Source organism: Lissotriton vulgaris, chromosome 6 (assembly GCF_964263255.1).
Source record: "Lissotriton vulgaris chromosome 6, aLisVul1.2, whole genome shotgun sequence".
NCBI classification, from domain to species: Eukaryota; Metazoa; Chordata; class Amphibia; order Caudata; family Salamandridae; genus Lissotriton; species Lissotriton vulgaris.
The window spans coordinates 1097740202-1097761613 of record NC_141694.1 but is presented as its reverse complement, the minus strand read 5'-3'; the positions used below and the strand labels follow the sequence as shown (position 1 = coordinate 1097761613).

The 21412-nt window shown below is 38.2% G+C and overlaps 1 protein-coding gene across 1 annotated transcript in view; it reads left to right on the top strand.

Annotated features, from left to right (window-relative positions):
• GJE1 (gap junction protein epsilon 1) overlaps positions 1-21412 on the top strand; it is a 180717-nt gene that overhangs the window by 29897 nt on the left and 129408 nt on the right. The gene's annotated exons all lie outside the window — the stretch shown is intronic.

Genomic DNA, 21412 nt, shown 5'->3' with positions numbered 1-21412 from the left:
TGTAGGATTAAATAAAAAAAATTCACAATAACATAAATTAATACTTTTTTTTAACACATTTGGTTCAGTATAGATATTATATTTTACACTTGGGACTATTTTATTGCTTTTTGGTGCTTTCTTTTGTAACCGGGTTAGGTCGTTTTGGGTTATTTGGAAGAAGGGCTGATCGCGGTTGGGAGACACTTCATGTCGCTGCAGGTAAGGTTCATTTTATATGTTATATGTGTATTATTATGATGTTTTTAGACTAGTGACCTTATATTTAGTGTTGTTGAATGTGAGGGAGTTATATTTACGTATGGTATATACTTGTCGTGTTAGTTAGTTAACTAATTATTTATAGAGTTAATTTAAGTCTTTTAGGGTATATCTAACATTAAATCATCAATGTTAATATGTTGGTATGTAATTATTAGCTAATTAATGTGGGTGGGAATGTCTGTTTTCTATGTTTTTTTCATAGGTGTACGCTACATCGGAAGTTCCGTTTTTTTTAAGGAAGTGTTTTTTTTTTCATTCAACACTGATTTACAAACACTTCTTTACATTTTTCGGGTTTTCCGGAGCGATTCTTTCTTTTTTTCTACTTTTTCGGGTTTTTTATGGTAGTTCGATGGCTAAGGACCGCGTGGATTTCTTAATTTTGGAACTGTTGTATTTTTACATTTTTCTTGGGGTTAATTTTGCACTACCTGGATTACTTTGGTGGAGAAGGACGTTATTGGATTGACAACATAATTGGTAAGTCTTTGCTTTCTATTTTTTTGTGGGTGGGTAATGTCATATTTATTATGGAATTGTTTTTAACTTGTTATTTTGTTTTAATGTGTGCATATATTAAAATAATATCTGTATATATTGCATACATTAAATACTTTAGAAGCTCACGTTACATATTTTTGCATACTTAGGTGCTACTTTTGGTGTTTTATAACAGTTTCAGAATTATTTACAGTAGTGTTTTGGCTATGATGTTTTAGGTATTCTATGCCTTTCGTATTAGGGTAAAGTTTCACTTGTTCTTCCAGGTACTTGTGCATTTGTTTATTTTGCTTGGATGTTTTAGGGACATGTTCGGTTACAGATTGGTCCATTCTAAATTCTTGATAGCTCTGTTCTTTCTGTAGGTATTTTATGAATTTTTCTAGAGTAGGTTTGGTTCTGCCAGTTGATTGGACAAATGCATTGTGCCAACCTTCCACGGCATTGTTAGTTTTTGATTCCCCGTTAAGGGTACTATTGTACACGTTCCACCAGGGAATGAGGAATTTTGGATTTCGTCTGTGGCCAGATCTGTGGAGTCTGCCTATCCAGGTGTCTTCAAAGTAATCGAGAAAAGGACTTAATCTAGCTTCGTTTTGTTTGTAGAATGGACTGTCTATAATAATGTTGTAATGTTCAGCTACATCTGTTGAAGGGACATAGGCAAGTGCAATTAGTTTTTTGATTTGGAAAGCAAATGATGAATTTGTAGCATATTCGACACTTAGGGTAGTTTTTTGAAGGTGTCGCCATAAACACTGGTTGAAATGATAATAGCAGCCTTGAATGCAGGTATGGGGGTGGATTTTTAGAATAGTTGAGAGCATTGCATGCTCAAAATCAAGAATTATTTTTTCTGGAGAGAAATCATTCGTTTTTTGTTTTATGAAATTAAATAATTCCATATATGTAGAATTGTTTTTGTTAGGCAATAGTGCATATAACAAAGGGAAGTGTTTGTTTTTTTCATTCAACACTGATTTACAAACACTTCTTTAAATTTTTCGGGTTTTCCGGAGCGATTCTTTCTTTTTTTCTACTTTTTCGGGTTTTTTATGGTAGTTCGATGGCTAAGGACCGCGTGGATTTCTTAATTTTGGAACTGTTGTATTTTTACATTTTTTTGGGGGTTAATTTTGCACTACCTGGATTACTTTGGTGGAGAAGGACGTTATTGGATTGACAGCATAATTGGTAAGTCTTTGCTTTCTATTTTTTTGTGGGTGGGTAATGTCATATTTATTATGGAATTGTTTTTAACTTGTTATTTTGTTTTAATGTGTGCATATATTAAAATAATATCTGTATATATTGCATACATTAAATACTTTAGAAGCTCACGTTACATATTTTTGCATACTTAGGTGCTACTTTTGGTGTTTTATAACAGTTTCAGAATTATTTACAGTAGTGTTTTGGCTATGATGTTTTAGGTATTCTATGCCTTTCGTATTAGGGTAAAGTTTCACTTGTTCTTCCAGGTACTTGTGCATTTGTTTATTTTGCTTGGATGTTTTAGGGACATGTTCGGTTACAGATTGGTCCATTCTAAATTCTTGATAGCTCTGTTCTTTCTGTAGGTATTTTATGAATTTTTCTAGAGTAGGTTTGGTTCTGCCAGTTGATTGGACAAATGCATTGTGCCAACCTTCCACGGCATTGTTAGTTTTTGATTCCCCGTTAAGGGTACTATTGTACACGTTCCACCAGGGAATGAGGAATTTTGGATTTCGTCTGTGGCCAGATCTGTGGAGTCTGCCTACCCAGGTGTCTTCAAAGTAATCGAGAAAAGGACTTAATCTAGCTTCGTTTTGTTTGTAGAATGGACTGTCTATAATAATGTTGTAATGTTCAGCTACATCTGTTGAAGGGACATAGGCAAGTGCAATTAGTTTTTTGATTTGGAAAGCAAATGATGAATTTGTAGCATATTCGACACTTAGGGTAGTTTTTTGAAGGTGTCGCCATAAACACTGGTTGAAATGATAATAGCAGCCTTGAATGCAGGTATGGGGGTGGATTTTTAGAATAGTTGAGAGCATTGCATGCTCAAAATCAAGAATTATTTTTTCTGGAGAGAAATCATTCGTTTTTTGTTTTATGAAATTAAATAATTCCATATATGTAGAATTGTTTTTGTTAGGCAATAGTGCATATAACAAAGGGATGTTGCAGTTGTGGTAGAGGCCATGTATTGTGTATAATTGGAAGAATGGTTTGGGACAGATGTTAAATGTTCCATCCATCATCCAATATTGGCTTTGCTGCAGTTTCACTAAATTCATATTGGTACCAAAAATTATAAGCCTTTGCACATTGCTTTCGTTGTCATAAACTATAAATGGTTGTTTATTTAAAGTTATTATTTCGTTTGCAGTTAAATTTATATCCTGATATGTTCTGGGAGATGGTGTTGAAGCAGTTGTAGCTTTTTTGGTTCTTGCTATAGTTCTTTTTAATGATAGGATATTTGGCATTTGGGTTGTGGCTGTTTTGGGAATTTTAGGAATGGCTTCTTTTAAAATGACATTTGTTTGCATTTGGGAACCGGTACTAGCTTCTTTTATACTTTCCATAGCTGTTCTAACTTCTATTTCTGTAATATTAGGTGGATGATTATGTTCCCTAGTATATAGTACTGTAGCTTCTCTTGTTGTTGCTCTGCCATAGCACTTGTTCAAATAATATTTACAACATTTCCAATTCACTTTCATGCCATATTGTTTTTCCTGTGTGTACGTATAACCCATGTAGCATAGTAATAATTTTCCTTTTTGGCTGGTCACAATTTCGGCTCCTTCGGTCATTTTGTACTTTGTATATCTATAAAATATATATATATAATAGTTAATGTCAATTTAAATGTGATAAATAATCTATGTTAGTGATAAGTAGGAATGTTTATACTTACGTGTTTTAGAATGTACAGCAAAACTTAGGAGTTTCTTGCTTCTTTAGTTGAGGATAAATGGTTGTGATGTTGTTGTAGCTGTTATGAGAAACATGAAAGTAGTATATTATTAATTAATGTTTAGGTACATTTGCAATTTTAGAGCTCATTTTTACTACAAAAGTGTATCTTCATGATTCACATTGTGAAGATACTTACATATTTTTTGTGGTTGGTATTTGGCAGTATAATTGTTTCTTCAGCTTCTGGAGAGTAGTTTGTAGTGTTATCTTAAAAAAATAAGGAACATATGAGTTAGTTTAATCACCATGTTGGTAGGTTTTTTTAAACATGTGGTAAATATGTTATTTAATATACTTACTTTGTGATTTGTATTAGTATTGTTTAGAATGTGAAGTTCTGTATGTTGTCTGTATATCTATTCACCGTGTTTGCTCTGTAAATAAACAATATATAATTGAAATTAATTAGAACAGTTATAAATGTTTGTATTGTTTTTCCACATTTATTTCAGTTGCATAATACTTACTTACTAAAATGTATTTTAGAAATAGTACTGAGGTCCTTAGTTAATTAGTAGTGCAGTTTTCAGTAGTCGAATCTACAGAAAAAAAAAAAAATGTTGAGCACAACTGATTATTTCAGTGTGTTTAGATTTTTGAGCACATAATGAAACAATGTGACATAACTTACATAGTTATTCGATTCTGTATTCCTCTGCTTTGTTCACAGTTAGTTTGAGCAGAATATTCAGTAGTCGTAGTATCTAAAAAAATAATATAATTTTATTATTTAGCATGTTAAGTAGTATGAATAGCAAAGGGCCACTGGGTATTTAGCAGGTAAATAATTAGTAGTAGCAAATTATGCAGTTTCTATTTTATGTACTTACTTAGCAAAGAGTATTGTAGAAATAGTTCTGATGTTCTTAGTTCAGTAGTAGTGCAGATTTTAGTAGTATAATCTATAGAAAAAAAAATATGTGGGGGACAAATGATTATTTCTGTGTGTTTAGATTTATGTGCACATAATGAAACAATGTGAAATGACTTACATAGTTTTTTGATTCTGTATTCCTATGCTTTGTTCACAGTTATTTTGAGTAGAATATTCAGTACTCGTAGTATCTTAAAAAAATAGTTGTAGATAATTATTTAGCATGTTAACTGCAATGAATAGCAAAGGGGTACTGGGTATTTAGCAGGTAATTAAGTATTACTAGCAAATAAAGCAGTTTCTATTTTATTTACTTACTTAGTAAAAAGTATTGTAGATATAGTACTGATGTCCTTAGTTCAGTAGTAGTGCAGTTTTTAGTAGTAGAATCTACAGAAAAATAAAAAGATGGTGTGCAAAAGTCATTATTTCTGTGTGTTTAGATTAATGTGCACATAATGAAACAATGTCAAATTACTTACATAGTTTTTAGAATCTGTATTCCTATGTTTTGTTCACAATTATTTGGAGTAGAATAATCAGTAGTGGTAGTATCTAAAAAATATATTTTTATATCATTATTTAGCATGTTAAGTAGTATGAATAGCAAAGGGGCACTGGGTATTTAGCAGGTAAGTAACTACAATTAGCAAATAATGCAGTATCTATTTAATTTACTTACTTAGAAGATGTAATAGTAGGTTGATAGTCTGGTTCTTCTAGTTGTTGTGCAGCAATTCGGATAGAGATGAATCTCCTTCAGTGACTTTTGGCAAGTAGTTTGTGCTTACTTTTTCATTGCTTATATAGTGGAGTGTCAGTAGTAATTACTTTGCTATTGGTTCATTTAAAAAATTAGGGTTGTGATTGGTTAGTTAGTATATTTGAATTTCAGTTGTGATTACTTAGTATTAGAATTGAAAAACCAACAATAATTATAAAAGTATACAAAGTAGCATAGAATATTTTTATATGTGTAGGTGATATAATTATACCAATAGTAAATATTAGATGAATTTATAGTGTGTCTATAGTAAAAATTAAAGTATTGTATGTTTATTTTGATGTGAAAACATATAAAGCGTTAATTAATTATGTAAAGAAATGCTTATAAAAAGTCGATATAGTTTATAATCCGATATTTATGTGCACGATATATTTGATGTTGATATTTTTGTAAATGTCATTATTTTTTGCAGAATGCGATATTTTTGTATTCCGATATTAATGTAGTCGATATCACAGTAAACGATGTTTTTGTATATCGATATTAAAAAATCGATATTTGTGTAGATATCTAGTTAAGTATAGGAACCCGATATTTTTGATATCGATATATTTGTTCCGATATTTTTATACATCGATATTGTGGTTTTCGATATTTTGTCAGACATTCCATAGGCTTATGTGGACACCCCCTCATTACAGACATTATAAAGGAGAATGTCACACAGGCTGTATCTAATTGTATGAACAGTCCCACAGGCAGAGAATTTGGTCTCACCAAACAAGAGGGCAACAAGTTCACTTGCCTGTTTTGTAACGTAGCCGGTCTAAGGTGAAAAATGATGACTGGTTAGACTTTATAAAAGGCTATGACATCATCTGTCTTCAAGAGACATGGGCCTGCAAGAAGATATATTTAGATGGTTTTATATCAATTGATACACCAGCTGTCCTCTCGCGTGGAGGACATGACCGAGGAGGCTTGCTCACATTAATATCTACAACTCTGGGCAAAAACAAATGCACTTTTAACCTGGACACACTCCACGCTTTCAATTTATTAATATTGTTTATGAATTAAATGTCACACTCATAATTGTACATTTTTATCATAACAATTTTATACCTTCTAATAAAGAATTAGTAGCTAGTCTTGAATCCTTACTAAGCAAACATATCATGGATCTGAACAAGGATTAAGTAATACTATGGGGTGGGGATTTTAATTACAAACTTGCACATTATCCCAAGCCTCTGTTTGTACCTATATGGAAAACTTCTCTGAGGGTGAAAGCCACTTTCAACACACTCCTAGTGGCAATGTTTTTTATTCTATTTTATCCAAATGTTCTATTTTTTAAACTGTAGATCTGATTTCGGGAGATGGGCAGGATGAGATTACGAGCACTAGTTGTGGTCGAGGCAGCCTCATCATTGCCCTTTCTTACTATTACAAGCCCAAGTCGGTAAATGTGTCAATCTTAAAAGTACCTTTTAGTTACCACTTTTCATTAGTAAGTTACTTAGAAACACAATTCAAGAGTCTGCCCCCATTAATAGCGCCTCACGTACGCCACTTCAAAAATAAGGGGCTCGTGTAAATGGGCATATATGAACCATGAGGTGGTTTTGGGACAACTTTTAGAAAAAAATATGTTGCAATTTCTGACCTGCCTTGGAGATGAACTAAATCCAAAGACTATGCTAGCAGCATTTAAAGGCATTTCTATAAATTTAAATAAAATTCTAGAATGCAATAGAAGGCCTATGGCCCGTAAATAGTTCAGGTGGTTCAATAACGATTGCACAAGAAGCCACAACATGCTTGTTGAAGCCTTAAAACAACAGCCCAGAGATCTAGCACTGGTAAGAACTTGTAGACACCAGTATAAAAAGACACTAGCTAATCACATGGAGACTGTGAGGAAGGAGACATGGGAAAGGCTATACGAAGCAAACATTACTAAAAATAGTAGTCTTTTCTGGAAGACCATCAATGCCCCTTTCTTTCAAGATAACCACGACAACACCACTGATGTCACACATCCTCCAAACAAGTGGGTTGATCATTTTCAACAATTAAGGAAGTCACAAAGGCTTTATACTTGACAAAGAAAAATAATCCTGCCGGTCCCAATGGCATATCAGCCGATCTCTTCCTGGCAGAGCCTGGCCTCTGGCTCCCTATTTTAATTAATATTTCAGGCTGTGTTACAGCAATAGACCCTCCAGTTTCCTGGTCAACCGCAATAATTGTCCTATCTTTAAAAAAAGAAATAGGTCAAACACCAAATGTTACCACCCAATATCACTAATTGATACCACATGTAAGCTGATGGGCAGGGTTTTACTTGACCTCCTACAAAACTGGTTAGCAGAAAAGGGGAAATTCTGGGACATTCAATATGGTTCCAGACGGGGCCTGGGCACAGTGGACCAATGCCTTAACCTGCATTTGGTAATTGGCAAATACACCATGGCAAAAAAAAAACCAATCTTTACTTGGGCTTCATGGACCTGACATCAGCCTTCCATTGTGTGATAAGAGGGAAATTATGGCAAAAGATGTTAGGTATCCTTAAAGATGCTTCCCCTGATCATTTCTTATCTGCAATGCATCAGGATGTCACAGGCAGAGTAAGATATGGGGCGGAGGGAGAACTATTAGCCCCAATTAAAGTTAATAGTGGTGTCTGACAGGGGTGCGTTTTAGCCCCTTTCCTGTTCTGCTTATACATAAATGATTTGAAGAGTTTCCTGAATGAAGGGGCGATCGATGTGCCCCAGGTGCAGCGGAGAAATCTCCCTACACTATTGTATGCAGATGACTGTGTACTGATCTATAGAACGAGTCTGGGTCTGCAGACCCTCCTCAACAGATTTAATGGTTTTATGAGGGAGTTGGGACTGCAGACCAATACTGCGAAGCCACAGGTCATGGTGGTGGGGAAAGCCAATTGCAAAATGAGACCCGTTTTATCAAAAATGAAAAACGGGCTCAGGTGTCAACTTTCTGCTACCTTGGCATTCCATTTGACCAAAAAGGCTTATGGGCCCACCTCTTAGAGGTCAAGAAGAGGAGTTTTGACAGAACGCTCGAGGCCCTATTCAGGTTTTCTAGGAAACTCAGCAGTAGACCAATTGAATCCCTTATTAATATCTACACCACCCAATGCCCTTCTGTGATTCTGTATGGAGCTGGGGTGTGGGGTTCCTGCAATTCGCCCACCCTACATGGACCAGAAAAATGTGTTTCTTAGAAGTTTGCCTTCTATTATCTGCCACCGGGAACTAGGGTTAATCCCATGGCAGACCTCATACAAAGTGCCCCTGTAATGTCATGCCGTTCGATCTGGGTAAACGAAAAACCGTTCCTTAATCCAGAAATAATCCAAACTGTCTAAACTGCGACCATGCTTCTAAAATACCTTGGCTCAGCTATGTGAAGTTCCAGCTATGTGAATATTTGCATGGGGAGGCAGGATTTATTTGCAAACCTTCAGCTTATACCTCTGTTATAAAACCCAATTAAAAAGAGACCTATTAAATACTTAAAGAGATCATAGAGAATATAAGGAGTGCAGCAAAAAGCAGGTAGCTGATTACCTTCCATTGATTACCACTGAAGGAATTGAGCCACATCTTTTGTACCTCTTTAGTCATTTAATTTTTTTTCTTACCTTACTAGATTCAGATTCGGCTTGGGCCATCTACTGGTCTTGTACCAGAGCCACACATATTCGTAAGCTCTTTTGGATGCGTGTCCATGTCCCTGTGATTGTACTTCAAGCCAGAACATGCTGCACTTTCTTTTCTTTTGCAAGCTGTGCAACAAACCGCGCAGGGAATACATTTTACCACTCTTGAGGGTTTTGAATATTAAAAAATATAGGTCAGCACTGTTTTATCTCTGGCTACTCCAATCAGAATACATCTGCGAAATTATATATAGATTTATCTTTGCTGCAATTCGCTTAAGGAGGTTAGCTGGAAAATAGTAGGTCCCTCTCATTTGAGATGCTGTTTTATTTGTCACCCCTCTAGATTGTTATTTAAAATGATATACTGTAACGTGTGGTGGTTTTTGACTGACATTAAGCCAGCATTTACTCACTTATTCATGTGTTGATTCTCAAATTACATTTAGTGAATGTTAACAAGAAAAAGAATCATATTTGCTTGAAACTGGTTCATCTCAGTAAATAAGCTATCATGCACTTTATCTAACGTGTACATTCCCTGTTTACATACTGTTGTCTAGCTAAGAAAGTTTACACTAACAAATGGCTCTTAGCACTTTGAAAAGTGATTGATTTCATTATTTGATTGTGCAGTGATGCAATCTAAAACAAAAAAAGAGGGGAAACTGTTCAGATGCAACAGAACATGGATAATATATTACTCATGAGTTTCACTTGGTTCAGCTGCCCATGTTGGTTTTATGTTCCTCATGCATCCATGCATTTTAAATGTCTTGGATTTTTTGTGTGTATGTGTGACATTTTTAGGGTTAATCGAAAAAAAACGAATAAAGTTTTATGATGATGATGGTACTGTGGACCACTGAAAAGATTAGAGGACACAATCCTAAGTAGTCTAACATGCCACAACTTCATAACAGCCACTTGTAATTTGTTTGGGGAGATAAAGATAACTTGCTGACTAACATATACCTCACCTATTTGAACCAAAGGAGTCTTTGGATGGAGATCTTCTAACTCCTTTGGATCCATCTGTGCTTGTGTAATGTTGACCATTTTGAAAAGAGATGAACTCTTTCAACAACACTTTGAGGAACTGAGGAGGAATTACAGACTGCTTATAAGTGAGTGACATATCTTGTTCAGGATGAGACAGGACATCTGTTAACAAATTCCTTGAGCCAAGAAGGAAAGTGATAACAAAACTATCCCAAGTAAAGAAAAATGTACATTGTGCTTGATGGCTTTTCTCAAACACTGTGAATTCAGATAATCAGTTCATATTTTATATGGTTTTCTGTAGCCCATATAAAATACTCCAGTCAGTACATGCCATCTTTAAGGGCACAAGCTCATTTTCCGTGACTGAATAATTTTGCTCTAACACTGACAGAACATGGAACAAATAAAATACATGACTTGCCTGTACATCATCTCCATGCATCTATAATAGAACTGCTCCTACAGCTCTTTCAAATGCATCTGCTACCTCAATAAACTTCTTTGAAGCATCAGGTTAATGCAAAATTGATGCTTGAGCAAACATCTATTTTAGTGTACTGACAGGTCTTTCAACTTGATCATCACGGCAAAAACCTTTCTTTTGATTCTCCTTTTTTTGGATACAAATAATGTAGTCAAATAACTCTGCAAAATTCTTAATAAATTGATTATAAAGGGAACTTTAAGTCTCTTTGAGAATTACAGGCCAAGGTTAATCAGAATAGATGATAACTCATTCTATCCCTAAAAACGCCAGTGCCATTGAATCTAAATAGAAGATATTCAATTTCTTTTTTACATTTTTTGTACTCATGTTTCCATGGTCGGAGGTGCTGCTGGATTCTTGACAGCTCCAGGCCCACACGTTCCTGAAGTTAAACAAGATTCTTTGAAAATATAAAAAATAGCACCTAAATAGAACAAGACAAACTTATTCCTGACATAAGAGAACATAGGATCCATGAAGCATTACAAAATCAAAAGGAATCACATGATACTCAAAATGCCCAAAAGGATTGTGAAAAGCCAACTTTCACTTGCAACCTTCTTTGACACGTAGCAGATGTTAATCTAAGTCTAATTTAGTAAATACTCATGCTCCATAGACTAACTCCAAAATGTTTTTTTATAAGAGGAAAAAAGTATCTATTCACGATTGTGATCCTGGTGTACTGCCAGTACATGGTTAAAGATCCTGGTCTTTCTTGTACACAAAGAAAAAGGCACCCAAGCAGGTGATGTATAAACCCATTCCGTAGATTCAAATGTAAATAAGGCTTTAAATGTACTTCTTTTTCTCAGTTTGGGAATAAATATGTCAAAATGAGGTAATGGCATCAGGTTCAACTGGTAAAACACAATCATATTACCTGTGAATAGGAAGTGAACTCATTTCACGATTAGCAAAAGCAGGCATCATACTGCAATGGCACGGACGATAAGTTAGGCACTATTAGTTTAGATGTGGCATTGTTTTTCTAAACATTCAGTGACTAATAACTTCCAAAACATAATAATGGCATAACAAAAATGTGATAACAAAGATATTGCTCAGGTTGACCAATTGACTTATGCAGTATGCATCTTTAAATAAGTAATACTAAAAATTGCTTTAGTTTGTATGGACAATAAGGTCAAGGTATAATGGTATTTGGACAAAAAATCAGAAAACCTTTTAATAATATAGATGTTTTGAATATCATTTTCAATAATGTAGTGGCACTCAATATCGTTTTTCTAATTATGTGAATGTGTTTTAGTTGATATAGTAATATTATGAGTTACTATTGTTTATAAAAAGCCTATTTGTTTTAAATCTAGTTTGTAATTATTTTTTTTTTTATTGAATTCAACCTGCAAAGAATCACAAAATATCAATAGCATATCTCTGAGCATGTTACACCATGTAGCAATGGCAAAACAGTGCATATTCAATCAGTCCAGCGATACAGATAAATGTCTATTGTTCCTTGACTTTTCCAGTTCAACAGTTGGGGATATACATTAGTCTGTGAAAAACACAAAGAGAGAAGACCAGGTCAAAGATGGTGTAGTGTCCTGGATAGTGTGCGGCAATCACACGGGCACATGTGTGAAAAAGAGTAAAGAGTCCTACTGGGCTATAGAAGTCCCATCAGACCACCCATATGGCGGCATATCATCATATGGGGATCAGTAATCGCTCCAAACGTTGCCTGAACCATCTCATGGCGGGCATAAGTGAAGAGCGACAAATATAGCCACAGTAGTGCTCAAAAATTATAACATAGAAAATTGTGGAAAAAAGTGCAGTGCTATTGAAAAGGTGCTAACTAAAATTGGCTACCTAGATTAGAGAAATTGCTAATAATAATTAGTCTAGGTGTCAAGATTAAAAACACGCCTAGTAGTGGGTAAATAGAACTACATTGTGGCGCTGTGCAAGTGGTCGACTAGTTTCAGCTAACAGGAGTATTGCTCCAGCTTTCATCAGGACCTTGAAAAAATGTATATGATAAGCTACTGCAACACAGTTTAAGGGGTGTATACACATGTAAGAGAAAATAAGTTGTAACAATAACATGTGATATACTCAAGAAAATCATGTCTCCCCCTCACAACTTGGAACCCCAGTGTCCACTGATCATAGGAAAAGATCTTCTTCCTGTCAAAAAACAAAGAAAAAATACACTGTATTCATTTACACACATGAAACCATACAAAAAAACACACACACCTCCAAGACAGGGAACACCTGCAAGAACAATTTGCGTTCTGCCCAACATTTAAGCATATTAGCTTCATCACTGAGAGGCATTTCCTTGTAGTGATACTCACCCAGCTTTGTGTGGGTGAAGACCTCACCTCGCCCGGCAACTGCTCGGGAAGTAGAGGCCCCGCTCTGGTGTGTAAAAGAAAAGGACACAGTTAGCGCACACGTCTTCTATGTCCAGCCGAATCGCTATACACACACTAACCCAAAAAAAGTGTGACAGACTCCTGTCTAACCCGCCAAAGAGCTCCCTCCGTCACTCTACCACCATCAGTTTTATGGTGGAATAATGCCCTAAGGTGGAAACCTTATACTAATGCAGTATAAAGTACTGGATGCCTGTGGTAACTAGTTGCCCTGAGAGGGAAAACTGAAATCAGAATAATACCTTCAGCAGACATATGTTCACCAATGACCGATACTGTGCTCAACTCAGGGTGCTTTGTTGTATCAGAGCCAAAAAACCACAAAGTCTGAGGGCTTTGTCTGAGTGGTGTTGTAAGCACCAGAATGGGTAGCTACAGTAGGAACCTGAGAGACCAGTATGAAAACCTTGCTATAGACAGTATAGAAACCACTTACTATCGGTACTTTTCCAAAAAGAGAGAGAGCGCAGCAAAATAATCTATATTAGCCCTCCTAGCTTACCTATCCGTCGGTACCTCGCGTTTGAATCCGAGCGGAAGGGGAGGCACAGATAGGTCCAGCTGATTCGTTTATAAATTCAAGCTGAAGCGTTCGTCAGCCAATACAGGCATGGAACGTGGCCATATGGTCACAAATTGAGTCTAAATGAAAGCGCCTATGAGTGAGCAAGATACTCACTTCTGTAAGTAAAAGGCGAGTAGATTGAGAGCCGGGCGGACCCATTTTGCGAGTGCTGGCACTGATCTAGGCGCGCATGCGCGGGAGTGTCTAAAAGAAACTCTATTCCCTCGCGCATGCGCGGAACCAGATGGAGACGTCTCCAGTAATCCTAAGAGTTAAAGTGAAGATATACGGTTCCATGGTGCTCAAAGTTCTATATTATGCCTATGTTAGAGGAGGGAGCAAGATTATGCCTCTAAATTTTATGATCAACTGTCAGTGAAACATCACTGTATACAAAATGGAAAATAGATCGACAGTATCGGGGCAGTGTAATGCATAAGGCAGTACTGTAGACGGTGAGATAAGACTACCAGTGCAATACAGATATATCTAATATAAGCAAGGTGCACAATAACAGGTAAAAATGAAATTACTTAAAATCAAAGGAGTGTTGGATTGCAACATGATAACATAGTGTAGTGCCACAGCACTTACACAAAAGGAGAGAGAGCTGGCTGAGGACAGCTATTGGAACGGAAGGAGCCGGGGGCGGCGGGCGGAAGGAGTCAAACACAATTAGACTGGGTGAGCTGAATGATGTAAACAAAGGATATGTTTACAGCTGACATATATAGACCCGCAACAGGGCGTTGCTATAAATACTCAAAAACAAATGTGCGGAGGGTCAAGAGGGGAAATAATTTAACGACCTGTCAACTCATGCCCCTTACAACAACGTGAAAAACACAAAGAGAGAAGACCAGGTCAAAGATGGTGTAGTGTCCTGGATAGTGTGCGGCAATCACACGGGCACATGTGTGAAAAAGAGTAAAGAGTCCTACTGGGCTATAGAAGTCCCATCAGACCACCCATATGGCGGCATATCATCATATGGGGATCAGTAATCGCTCCAAACGTCGCCTGAACCATCTCATGGCGGGGCATAAGTGAAGAGCGACAAATATAGCCACAGTAGTGCTCAAAAATTATAATATAGAAAATTGTGGAAAAAAGTGCAGTGCTATTGAAAAGGTGCTAACTAAAATTGGCTACCTAGATTAGAGAAATTGCTAATAATAATTAGTCTAGGTGTCAAGATTAAAAACACGCCTAGTAGTGGGTAAATAGAACTACATTGTGGGGCTGTGCAAGTGGTCGACTAGTTTCAGCTAACAGGAGTATTGCTCCAGCTTTCATCAGGACCTTGAAAAAATGTATATGATAAGCTACTGCAACACAGTTTAAGGGGTGTATACACATGTAAGAGAAAATAAGTTCAATTCAATTCAATTCAAATGATCTTTATTCGGAATTTTAATACATCCATAAAAGTACATACAGAATGAAACACATTAAAACACATAAAAACCTATATAAAAGTTAAAAACAAAATTTCCAATTGGGTTTTGAGCAGCATAAATATCGTAAAGTGCATAATACATGTGAGGAAAAACGTTGGTCCATTGGTCTGATTTTTACCATGAATTTCAATTTATCTACATCTAAAATAATCATACAGATCCAAACACACATATAGTTATTTCTTTGTGCAAATTGCATTAGAATGGTAAAGTGCAGTGTGCGTTTCGCCTGAAATGATCATACAGATCCAAACACGCATAAAAAATGTTTCCTAATACAAATTGTATCAAAGTGATAAAGTGCAATGTGCGTTAAAGTACAATACCAATATCCATTATGCTTGTTCCATACTTGCCCTTGATCTTACACAGACTTTTATAAAACAGCTTACAGTGAAAATGGTCTCGTCTGTTGACAACATTTGTAGGAACCTCAATGCCAGATTAAAATCCCTTAAGTTGTGTTTGCGGAGAATCGGCATTAGATAATGACGAGTATATAATTTGTAATGGCTACAGAAAAAGAAATAATGCAACAAACTTTGTTTCCCACCTACGGAGCAGGGACAATCCAGCTCTTCTAAGCTTTTATTGTAGCCAAGGGGGAAGCTTAGCAAGTTGACAATGCTTCCGTCCCGGAACCTAAATAAAAGGCTCCGGTTCCATCTTCCTATTGGGGTTGTCAAATATCTGCAAGGCCTATTTAAGTTGTCATTGCCTGATTCTGTAAGTGGCAAATATTTAATAACAACGGGTTTTACAAATTCGGATCTCATTCGTTCCTCCTTGTATAAATCAAGTAATGCCCGTTTGACGCTGTTCTTGTGGGTGGGGGCAATGGTATTAGGGGAACTAAACAAGGAGCCATGTCCCACACTCAACAGGCTATTCTTAACAGCATTTAACCATGGTATATGATGAGATCTTTCGTGTAATAAACAATCAGATATTATGCTGCGTGTTAAGGATGCTGCTGGGTTTGACCATAATCCTATCCAAAAAAGGGCGGGCCTTGATCTGATAAAATCAACAATATATGGCAACCTCAGTTCGCTGTGACAGATAAATGTGGGAGCACAGGGAACTCCCCCCAGCACCTTTCTACAGAATCTATTTTCTTCCGCTTGGAGAGACGTGATATTGCAGTATCCCCACACTTCTGCTCCATAAGTCCCTGTAGGATGACATTGGGTACGATAAATATTGAGCAGGGGGTAATAACGTCGGCCAATTTCGGTTGTCGGAGGGATAAAATTGAATTTATTGATTTGCCCATTTTATTTCATTTTATTTTATGATCTGTCTCCTCTTTCTCTCGCGCCAGGATACTATACTTTTTAGTAACAGAGCGCGCTACAAAAGCCTCTATAATATAATAATAATAATATAATAATTTCTCGCATGGGCAGCGTGTGGCTGCCATGAGCCTGTATTAGAAAATAGTAACCCTAAATAAGGGAAAGTGCTAGTGCATTTTAATATATTTTCACCTGACTTGATTGAGGTAACATTATATTTCTTTGGCCCACAGTTCATGATAAAAGATTTTTTTAAATTGGTGTATAGGCCCAGATCGGACATAAAATCAACAAACCCAGTAATTAAAGTGCGTAAGGCATTCGGGGTACGCCCCATTAATACTGCGTCATCCGCATACAGTAGGGTAGTAATGGGGAAACCATTTATAATTGGAACATCCTTTTGTAACCTTGCTCAAGGTGCCGCTCAACCCATTAATATATAAAATAAAAAGCAGTGGGGTGAGTACGCAGCCCTGTCTTACTCCTCTGCTAATTAAAATATCATCAGATAATTCGCCATCATTGTTTATACGTACTCTTGCCTTTAAATCTCTATGTAAATACGAAATAAAATATACCAGTGATTCATCCAAACCATAATCAAGCAAAAGTGACCACAACCTAGAACGATTAACAAAATCAAAAGCGGAACTCAAATCCATGAAACCTAAATAAAGCGGGGACTTTTTACCAATTGTATATTTGGCCATGATCAGATTCAGATTAAGACATTGTTCCACAGTGCCCACATGGCTTCTAAATCCCAATTGACTGTAGTGTAAAACATTATTATCCTCAGCCCAATTCCTTATCCTTTTAAAAATTACTCTTTCAAGGACCTTTAGTGTGTTATCGATCAGTGAGATCTGGCGGTAACAGGCAGGGTCCGCCCTGTCACCTTTTTTAAAAATCGGTACGATGACACTGTTCGACCAAGATTCAGGAATGGAGCTGTCAGTCAAGTTGTTAAATAGGTTACATAATAAAGGGGCCCAGAAATTAATTTCGGATTTAATCTGATCAATAGAAAGGCCATCCGGGCCAGGAGCTTTATTACTAGCGCTCTCGAATATAGCATCCTCGACCTCAGGTAATGAGAAGTTCAGTCGTTCTGCTGTACTAGATAGGGAGACAATATCTAAAGAGGTGGCTGATATAGCGTAGATTTTAGAAAAATGCTCTGCCCACACCTCGCCAGTTATGTTACAATTGATTGATTGGATGTTAGAGCCAAAAAATCTGAGGGACTTGACTTCTCTCCAGAAACCTGTTGTGTCTTTTAATGAGGCAGTACGTGTGAGAGTTTCCCAATGATTAATCACTAGGGCCTCAGATCTAGTGCGTAGCACGGATTTGTATTTTGATCTTAATTCTCTCACAAGCTGGGCGTCCCTAGGATTAGTTTTTAAGGCCGCCCTCAGGTCCCTATTAGCCTTGGAGCAAGAGGAGTCGAACCATCGTGGGCCATGATCTATATTGGGCCTAGCAGGTTTCGAAGACTCTCTTTTAATCGCCCCACAGAGATTGCCGAAGGCAAGAACCACATCATCGCTTGGGCTAGTGTACGACAGACAAGTCTCTACCGTCTTAGGGTGTTTTTTAATTACTCTAGCTCAAATATCTTTATTATCCACCCCTTTCCATATTAATCTTAGTCTATTGGTAGATAATGACAAATGTTGTGCCCCAGTCTCTACTCTCACAGCGGCCTTTGGGTTCTGTGGGTTGTCAATATATATTCTAAGCGGATAGTGGTCACTATATGCGGAACAGATGACTTCTGCTTTAAAAACTATGTCACTCAATATCGGACAGATAAAAATATAGTCTATCGTGGAGGAGCAGCCCTGGCCTATATATGTAGGTGTTAGTATATTATTTAGACTAGAACCAGCAATTTCCATTGCCTTTACTAGGTCACGGGAGGCTAGATGGTTTTTCAGCTCTTCACCGTTTCTACATAGAGGGCTGTCACGATACATGTGAGCATTAAAATCCCCTCCAATGCAAATGCCATCAAAGGGCCCATACTTCTGCCCCTCCATAATTTCATCAATAAAGTTAAACAATAAGATAAAGTTGTCATTAGGACGAGTAACAAAATCATTATTGTAAAAGTTAATTATACATAGTTTCATCCTTTTAGTGTACTTCATAGCCATAAAACATTTACCCGGTGTAGGGATCAATTTTGTTTGTACCCCGGATTTTATTTTGGTCCAGATGGATAGACCCCCGCTGGGACGACCCATAGGTGAGGGGGAAGCCTGTAAATTATAGCAACAAAAACCCTCCATTGTGGGTGTGGTAGTGCACCAAGTCTCCTGTAACAGCAGAATGTCACAGTTGTTATTAACCCAGTCTGACCATTCTTTAATTTTCAATTTAGAGTTGAGACCCGCTATGTTCCAGCTCACAAGAGATATATCAGAATCCTGGAGCATTAGTCTTTGGTTCAATGGTTTTTCTCTAACTACAGTCCGTTGCATGGGTTGTGAGACTTCCAAAGTTTCAATGATAGGTGCCGGTGATGATTCAACGAAGCTAGACATTGTGGGTCAGTCTAGCATGTCCAAATCTGACAAAGGGGCGAATCTATTAAACATGTTGAGTGGGAATGGGGCTGGTTGAAATTGCATAGGGGGTGGATGAAAGTGCATAGGTGGTGGTTGAAACTGCATTAGGGGTGGCCGAGATTGCATTAACGGTTGTCTGTAAAAATAGCTCAAAGGTAACATAGTTACAACAGTAGAGATAGCAGAGCAGTTACCATTTCTACTGAGTAGGTGTCTTACAGTTCCGGGGTTCTTAAAATTGAGAACTATGCAGTCACCTTCCTTGTCTTTGAGTAGGGGCCCAACCCAGACACCCTGCGAGCCGATAGGATCTCTCTTGAGATGTCATATCCGACACCTTTGTGTTTAGTTAGCCAGTCTATGCATTTGTTTTGCAGTTGCACCCATGATTCCCCCTGTTCCTCCCTCAGCGGTGGTACTCCTGCAAGGACCAGGACAAAAGGGCAAGCGTCCGGTGGCAGATGTAATGCAGGCCCCTGATGTTTAAAAGGCCTGCTTGTCCCTGCCTCCCCAGTACCTTTATTGCTAGCAGCAGTTGATCTTATTGCTGTGGTGGGTTGGGTCAGACCGTTGTGATTGGTAGTGTTTTTATCAGTGATAACAGGAGGGGCGGTTTTTTTAGGTGCAGGTATTGGAACAGATTTTGGGGGTAAATTAGATTTTACCGAGTTCTTCCCTTCATTTGCGGGTCGAGGTTGAGTTGTAGGTGGTACATTAGACTGTAGTGATGTTCCAGGGTTACTTAGGCTCCCACCCGGTAAGGAGGAAGTTTCCTGTTTCTTTAGTGGCAGTTTGTTGCTTACAGATTCAAGTTCCTTTAAGAGACGGTCAGCTCTGATTTGATCCAAGATAACAGACCCCTTTCTTTTGGCTTCATCGTTTTTAACCAGGTTATCTAGTCTATCAAGTCTTTTAAAAACATTATTAAACTGGTTGATCATTTGTTTCTCTTGTCGCTTAAAAATAGTGTCAACTATGGTTTCTATCAAATTCCCATTCTGTTTCGTGAGATAGTAATTGTCTCCCATTAATGTTGTTTGGGTCCATATCGTGTTGGAAATCCCATTTGAATTGGTAGTAGTTACGGTAGGGATATCATCTGCATCCACTAAATCTTTATCCTCAGCAACAGTTTGTGCCCCAGTAGATTTTTGTTTGTTCCACAGACTCTGGGGCGTGGGCTGGTTCTTGCTGATTAGTGGTTGCTTCCTTTTATTGGCATTTGGCTTAGCGATGCCTCTTTTGCGTTTTTCCCCTCCCTGTTTATTACCAGTTTCCATAGATCCCGGGATAGTAGCTTCATCCTGGGAGGCAATTGTAATAGTGGGAACAGTTCCAGGCAACAGGGGCTGGGGGGGTGTTAGTACCAATGCTGGTTTTGTAATGACAACAGCTGGAGATAGTGGAATACCAGGACTATTCGATAGTGATATAGGCTGTGTGACATTATTGGTACAGCTTATAGACATTCTTCTTTCGGTATCGGCTATTTCATTTGAAACCAAGGTCAGTGCGTTTTCAAGTAGGGACTCAAATGTAGGAGGAAAAGGGAAATCATCTTGTGTAACACCAGTGTTAGCAGACTCTATACTAGGAGAGGAAAGTAGGAAAGGGAGGTAGACTCACCACGGGTGAGATGAAAGTGTAAGAGGGGTGGCCCGACCGACCACTGCAGACCACTGACGGCCACAGACGGCCCGCCCTCTGCCCGGGCTCCGCCCGGCGCCGCCCGCGCGCGTCCGCGATGCGGAGGAGGCTGTCTGATTTTATGCGCCTCCGTTCGCGCCAACCAGGAAGTGGGCGGTGATCTCCGAAGGCAGGCTGGGAGCTGTAGTCTCGATCCCGCTCCGCGGCCGAGCGATGTCAGCAGCTCGCCGTCGGGGGAGACCACAGCGTCAGGAGCCCAGCTGTGCCAAGATGCCCAGTATGTCCGGTGAAGCAGGTGAACAGGTTAGCTGCGAGCCCCCTCGCAGCGCGTCCTTACAGGTCTTTATTTCGGCGTTCCCGCTCCTCTGTGGGGGCTGTCTGCTTTTATGCGCCTCCGTTTGCGCCAACCAGGAAGTGGGCGGTGATCTCCCAAGGCAGGCTGGGAGCTGTAGTCTCGACCCCGCTCCGCGGCCGAGCGATGTCAGCAGCTCGCCGTCGGGGGAGACCACAGCGTCAGGAGCCCAGCTGTGCCAAGATGCCCAATATGTCCGGTGAAGCAGGTGAACAGGTTAGCTGCGAGCCCCCTCGCAGCGCGTCCTTACAGGTCTTTATTTCGGCGAGAAAATAAGTTGTAACGATAACATGTGATATACTCAAGAAAATCATGTCTCCCCCTCACAACTTGGAACCCCAGTGTCCACTGATCACAGGAAAAGATCTTCTTCCTGTCAAAAAACAAAGAAAAAATACACTGTATTCATTTACACACATGAAACCATACAAAAAACCACACACACCTCCAAGACAGGGAACACCTGCAAGATGGTTCAGGCGACGTTTGGAGCGATTACTGATCCCCATATGATGATATGCCGCCATATGGGTGGTCTGATGGGACTTCTATAGCCCAGTAGGACTCTTTAC